Here is a 6,315-nt window from a genome sequence, read left to right on the forward strand (position 1 = left end):
AAGAGAAATAGAGCGACAACGTGCACGAGGAGGAGGAACGGAGCAGAGACAACAAAGATTGAGAAGAGGGCAAGGAGGGACTTGGGAGAATACAAAAGTGGCAACATCGGGTGGGGTAAGACCATGAAGGGATTTGCAGACCACAGCACTGGTTTGAAAATGATTGTGACCACACCTGGCTCGAATCTGATAACACAATGGGATTAAAGTCAAAGTGTACCTTTGGTGAAATGAGTGTGGTGGTGGAAATCGCACATTCTGTTCATTTCAGTTTATTTTGAATTGCCCTGTGGGCCAAGAAGCTCTCAAATCGGGTTGGCTGGGGAAAGTCTCACGACAGAGCAACTCTTGATTTTTCACAAAGAAAAACTAATTTTATGATGATCAAGGGAATATTGAGCTAAACTGACCCCTAATCAGGATTTGAATGTGTCCTTCAAATTGTGGGTTGTAAACTCTAACCATAGTACCATAGTCGCATTACAATCGGTGATACCATATATTGCATAGTTAGTACTGTAGTTTTATTCCTTCTGGAAGAAGATTATTTCTGGAATACAAAAAGATATTTCAATACTAATCAGCTGAGTGGTATAAACGAGTCTGACTCAGCTGATAAGATACTATGTATCGAACACAGTTGGGTCGTCTTGTACTGAGTCAATGCTATTGAAATGATGCACTCCCAGAAGGCTGTGGGGTTGTTTTATGTCATTTTTTCGTTTTACGTGGAAAGACAACTACGGTATATTAGGGAAATATATTTTCTGCTGATCAATTGTGGTCATTGAACACTTAGATCATGGCAATCAATCACAGTGATTGCTCACTCAAGAGCCATTGAAATGTCAACAGATAAGGCAGCCAAGAGACGTGAAGTCGCTGCTGTGTGCTTCTAGCCTTCTATAAACAATTCCTGCACACAGTTGTTTCTGCCACCCTCCCCCATCCCTCTTTCCCCACTGACAGGCACGGGGTGTTTGAGTTAGAACACAAGTGTGCATACAAGTGTTTGCTTGTCATTCATCTCACGGTCTGGGGGTACTGCAAGAGCTGCAATACAAACACATGACTTAGAGAGTCGCAGACAGGAGTCAAACAATTCTCGGAGAAAGGGTCCACTAAAGAATCATCGGATTTCAAAGCAACTCATGAATCAACAACTAGCCTCGTGTAACATCAATAGCATTCCACAGTCTGACGTCATAGAGCAATTTATATTTACGCGTGAGAAAAATAATGATCACGTATCGTTAACCTTTGTTTCATTTTATAAATCAAAAAGTTGTGATGTCAGATTCCTGTTGGGGATTTCACTCAGTACATCACAGCCCTGGGATTGGTGAAATTAATACTGTACCACTTTTTTGAAAGTCAAAAGTGGTCACATTGTGGAAGGCTCACTCCACATATAGAAAATCTACCACTGGCTCAGAGCTGAGTACCACCTTAATGCATGATTTACATGGGGACACTGACTTTTTAATGCTTTCCGTCTGAGGTTGAAAGCAATAATACCGATTTGTCCATCAATGTCTGTCTGTAGTGGGGTAGCCAGGGGGTCACAGTGCTTGTAAAAATTATCCAATATAAATTAAATTTCAGTGTAAAGTCTTGTTTCTGATAAGCACACGTATCAAACAGAAAAAAATTATAACAGGATTTTGCAAAACTTGGTCTTAAAACAACCGCTAAAAAGATGAGCCTTTTAACGTCATTACTATGCTGACCCGCCCATACTAGACATCTGTGAAAAAGAGTGTCATAGCTCATCGGATTCCTCCAGTCTGAATAAAGATTCTGATACTCTGTTACATTAACTTGCAAAGTAGCAAGCCATTCGCTCTGTGCAGCTTCGGAGTTTACTTTATCACGAGTTGAATACTGTACTTGTGAGGCTAAACACATGCTGGAACATTACTTTTTCTTGTTTGCTCATATTTCAGCTTAATTCCCAATTTAAATAACATATGTTTACATTGGTCTAAGTCTTCCTAATTGTTTCTCAGTAGCATTTATATATTTTTAAAATACCACTCCAAAATTCAATGTTATTGTGCATATGCATACCTTGGCTGTGTGTCACTGGCTGTCAAAATAGAGACTGAAACTTCAACCATGATAAATAATTTTGAAAGCCACAGTCATGTGACTTGGAAACACTGGCCATAGGGTCTTCTAGAGACATTACAACCATGCTGGAGCCCCCTCACCATGAGGTCAGAGTCACGATGCATGTTTCATGGTGGTAACCGCTCCATGTTATATTCTATGAAACCAATTTCGTGGAGGGGAATTTGAAATACATAACTCTAGCACTCTGTCTTTTAACCAGGAGCTGAGATTTGAGGTGATTCTGAGGTTATTTATATTAGCAGATTTAATCACTTGTATGAGATGAGATAATATGTATCTCATCAACAAGCGGCATTGAGTAAATTATTCACCTTATAAAAAAGGCACTGAATTAATCCAGTTACCTTTTTTATTACAAATGCACATCTCGGAGACATTTAAGTACCGTATTTACAATAAAAGTATTGGATATATGAGTGGCATGCCATCCCAAGTTATCTTTTCAGATCGAAGAGGCAAAGCCAAACAGACCCTTAGTTTGCCAAATGTTTGTAAAAAGTAAACAGTGCTCAGGTACCATTCTTATAAGAACAATGCAAACACTGTATTGCTTTGAGTCAACATTTGTTTGTCTGTTGGTCACAACGTTCATTTTTCATTTAGCATATTGCGTTCCGTCAGTGCCATGAGCTTGGTAGCGTAGCTATCGATTGTGTACACCAAAGTGCAACTTAATTTGGGCCCACAGGCAAGGGAGGCCCAAGGGCTTAGCAAGAAAGAGGTGTACATGGGCTCCATTTCAATCCTTACACCAGGGTCCACGTACACGCCAACCGCAACATTCATTCATTGTGCACGAATTCGCAGAGTCATGTGATAGCGTCCTTGGTGGCCATATGTAGTTCTAGTAGACCACTGAACTTAGTGGACAGTCACCAACAATGTGACATTAATGGTGGCAGTGGATTGGCTTTCACATCACGCCACCTGACAGTACTTTACCCGGTTCACATCGGAGAAACTAATTTTCTTCCCAGCGAGCCCAATTCTTCAAACTTCTATTCGAGTATTCCCAGTACCTTTGCCACCTATCACCCAGACAATGTGCAATCCTGCGACGTTCATGCCATTGGGCTTGCGCTTCCGAGTCTTACAACTCAAGGTTCAGGGACTGTTGGCTGCCAAGTGAAGCCGAACCACAATATGCCACTGCATAATCCTAGAAGGCAAATCTACACTGTGAAAACAGTGATGACAATTGTTCCTTAACAGCTATTTTTACCTTGTTAGAGGACATCAACAAGCATTACAAAGACTGTGTATCTTGTCAACATTCTGTATTGCATCAATTCAATATCATTCGCCATTTAATAAATCAAAGCGTTTACACTTATTCCCATGTAACAGCCCTGACCCATTGGTGGAAACCACTTCTGACTTCACTGAAAGTGGCACTAATTTGATCGGATTTAGAAGGATGCAGAACTGAATCAACCGTGTCCGTGATTTGAACTTGAAACGTCATCATTCTTTGTAGATGTTTAAAAAAAGGATCTCAATACACAGATATGCACCACAGCTTTAGATGCTGCGTTGTTAAAGGACATCAATACGTGAATGAACAGTTATCAACATGGTTTACATGCTGCTAACCAACTTTTAATGATCATCAATATAAAGAGACAGAACCAGTTCGTGGTGCCACGATGGCGAGATGTTAACTCCCTCGCTTGGGTTCAATCTAGGTCCTGACGCCTGCTGTTTATTTGGAGTTTGCATGTCTCTCTCCCCGTGGTCATGTAGGTTTTTCTCCGGGTCCTCCGGGTTTTCCCTGTGCATTTAGAAACATGGGTTTAGAGTATTTGGCTGCAATACATTTCAGCATAAGCCACTTCGTTGATCTATCATTTGTGAAAAAGAGCTTTATAGCTCAGTGGGCTTTACCTGGTAAAAATAGATTGTTTAAATTTCACCTCCCTGTATAGAACAAATGATTAAAGTACCATACTTTAAGAAATGTTTAGGAACTACATCACAATTATTAGCATTACAAGCATTGGACCAGCTATAAAATAAATTACATCAGCAAACCATTCCAGAAATAACGATGGTACTAGAAATGTGAGCCGATGGTTAAAATTAAAAAAAATATGTATCTTCATTTTAACAAATAAATAAGCTCTTGAGTCTTCACCAGGGCATTGCTGCAAACGGTTGATGTAAGGTCAAATAAAGGTCACCGTTACATCCGTGCATTGGTACATAGACGCCTCGTATACAATTAACTGCATTGGCTACTCAAGAAGTTGTCACAGTCAATTTAACACGAAGGCTTTCGCGACCAATATTATTCAAAAGAAAGGTTTTTGGGTTAAATTTGATTTAAAGCTTTCGTGACTGCAGGGATTCATATTCTTGGTTCTTTCGGTAAAGTCACTTAGAAGGCTAGGCTGCTACACGACAGACGCAACTGCATGCGGTACCGACGTTGAACCAGAGGCCTGAAGACGATCGCTTGTGTGGCGATGGAAACATCGTGATCTATTACATTTTTTTTCTACCTACGTGACTTTACCGAAAGAACCAAAGCGTATAGAATAGGCAATATCCCTTTTTTCATAGCACATTGCCTGAGCACCATTGCAAAGGTGGCATCACACAATCTGTTTAATCGAGAGGGCATGGGGTAGAATTTGACTTGCAAGCGATGCCCCTTAATTATAATCAAGGTGGACCATGGATACAATGGGCCCGGCACAGTCAATTATGTTTTCAAGACTTGAAGCTGCTGTGAAGAAGTCAGAAAGTGAAGCCACCACAACCACCACCACCACCAACAACCACTACCACCGCTACCAAAGACAAATCTCTCTCGCATACCCTGAACAGGCTGTTAGCAAGCAGCTATGGAGCCCGGCACACGAGGTGGTGGGTGGCTAACAGCACGCCCGGTCGCCTTTGTCTCCCCGGGTGCCGATGTTTGCACGGCACCAGATGATTAGGGTACACCATGAAATGCAATTGCATGCGATGAAAACGTTTTCACACAGCGCACCAGGTACTCATTTGATGCTGAGTCGACCTAGGGGAGAGGCCCAGCACCGGGCTCAGTTAATCGTCACTGGCGTTGGACGTGAGCGGGGAATCGAACTCGGGGGTGGCCGGGTTCGTATTCGCAGATGCGCTGCCCCAACACCACCATCCCCCAACCACCACCACCACCCTCCCCACAACCACCACCCTCACCACCTCACCACCACCAACAACTTCCACCAACCACCACCACCACCCTCCCCACAACCACCACCCTCACCACCACCACCTCACCACCACCAACAACTTCCACCAACCACCACCACCACCCTCCCCACAATCACCACCCTCCCCACAACCACCACCTCACCACCACCACCCTCACCACCACCAACACGACCAACCACCTCCCTCCCCACAACCACCACCACCTCACCACCACCCTCCCCACAACCACCACCTCACCACCACCACCACCCTCCCCACAACCACCACCACCCTCCCCACAACCACCACCACCAACCACCACCACCACCAACCACCCTCTCCACAACCACCACCACCCTCCCCACAACCACCACCACCACCCTACCCACAACCACCACCACCACCCTCCCCACCCTCACAACCATCACCACCTCACCACCACCACCAACCACCACCCTCCCCACAACCACCACCACTCTCACCACCACCACCCTCCCCACCCTCACCACCCTCCCTACAACCACCAACCACCACAATCCACCACCACCACCCTCCCTAAAACCACCATCCACCACCACCACCCTCCCCACAAGCACCACCACCAACCACCACCACCTCACCACCACCCTCCCCTCACCACCACCAACACCTCACCACCACCCTCCCCTCACCACCACCCTCACCACCACCCTCACCACCACCACCGAGCCCTCGGCGCCAACCCTCACCTGGGCAATGCCCACGCGGTTCACGTGGCTCCCGAAGCAACCCTCATCGGCAGCCACCGAAGAAGCGGACGAGAGGAAAACGATGAAATTAAACCGCCGACGTCGAGGCAAAGGTCGGTTCTGAAACGCGCACGATCTCAGTGGCGAGCAAAGTTAAATGTTGTCTGCGTTTAATTTTTATTGCGATGAAATTAAAATAAAATAAACAACCGGTTGCCGTGGCAACGGCGTGCACCGCGGCGCAGACTCCCGTCTTTAATTTCCCAACTTG

At 44.8% G+C, this 6,315-nt stretch overlaps 1 protein-coding gene across 1 annotated transcript in view; it reads right to left on the reverse strand.

Annotated features, from left to right (window-relative positions):
* The window catches only part of LOC144938024 (uncharacterized), a 52,861-nt gene extending 46,546 nt beyond the window's left edge, over positions 1-6,315 (reverse strand). Inside the window, exon 1 of the mRNA XM_078865720.1 lies at positions 6,045-6,315. The gene's annotated coding sequence lies outside the window, so the exon portion shown is untranslated. The remainder of the gene's footprint in view (positions 1-6,044) is intronic.

The sequence above is a fragment of the Lampetra fluviatilis genome, chromosome 20 (genome assembly GCF_964198595.1).
Source record: "Lampetra fluviatilis chromosome 20, kcLamFluv1.1, whole genome shotgun sequence".
NCBI classification, from domain to species: domain Eukaryota; kingdom Metazoa; phylum Chordata; class Hyperoartia; order Petromyzontiformes; family Petromyzontidae; genus Lampetra; species Lampetra fluviatilis.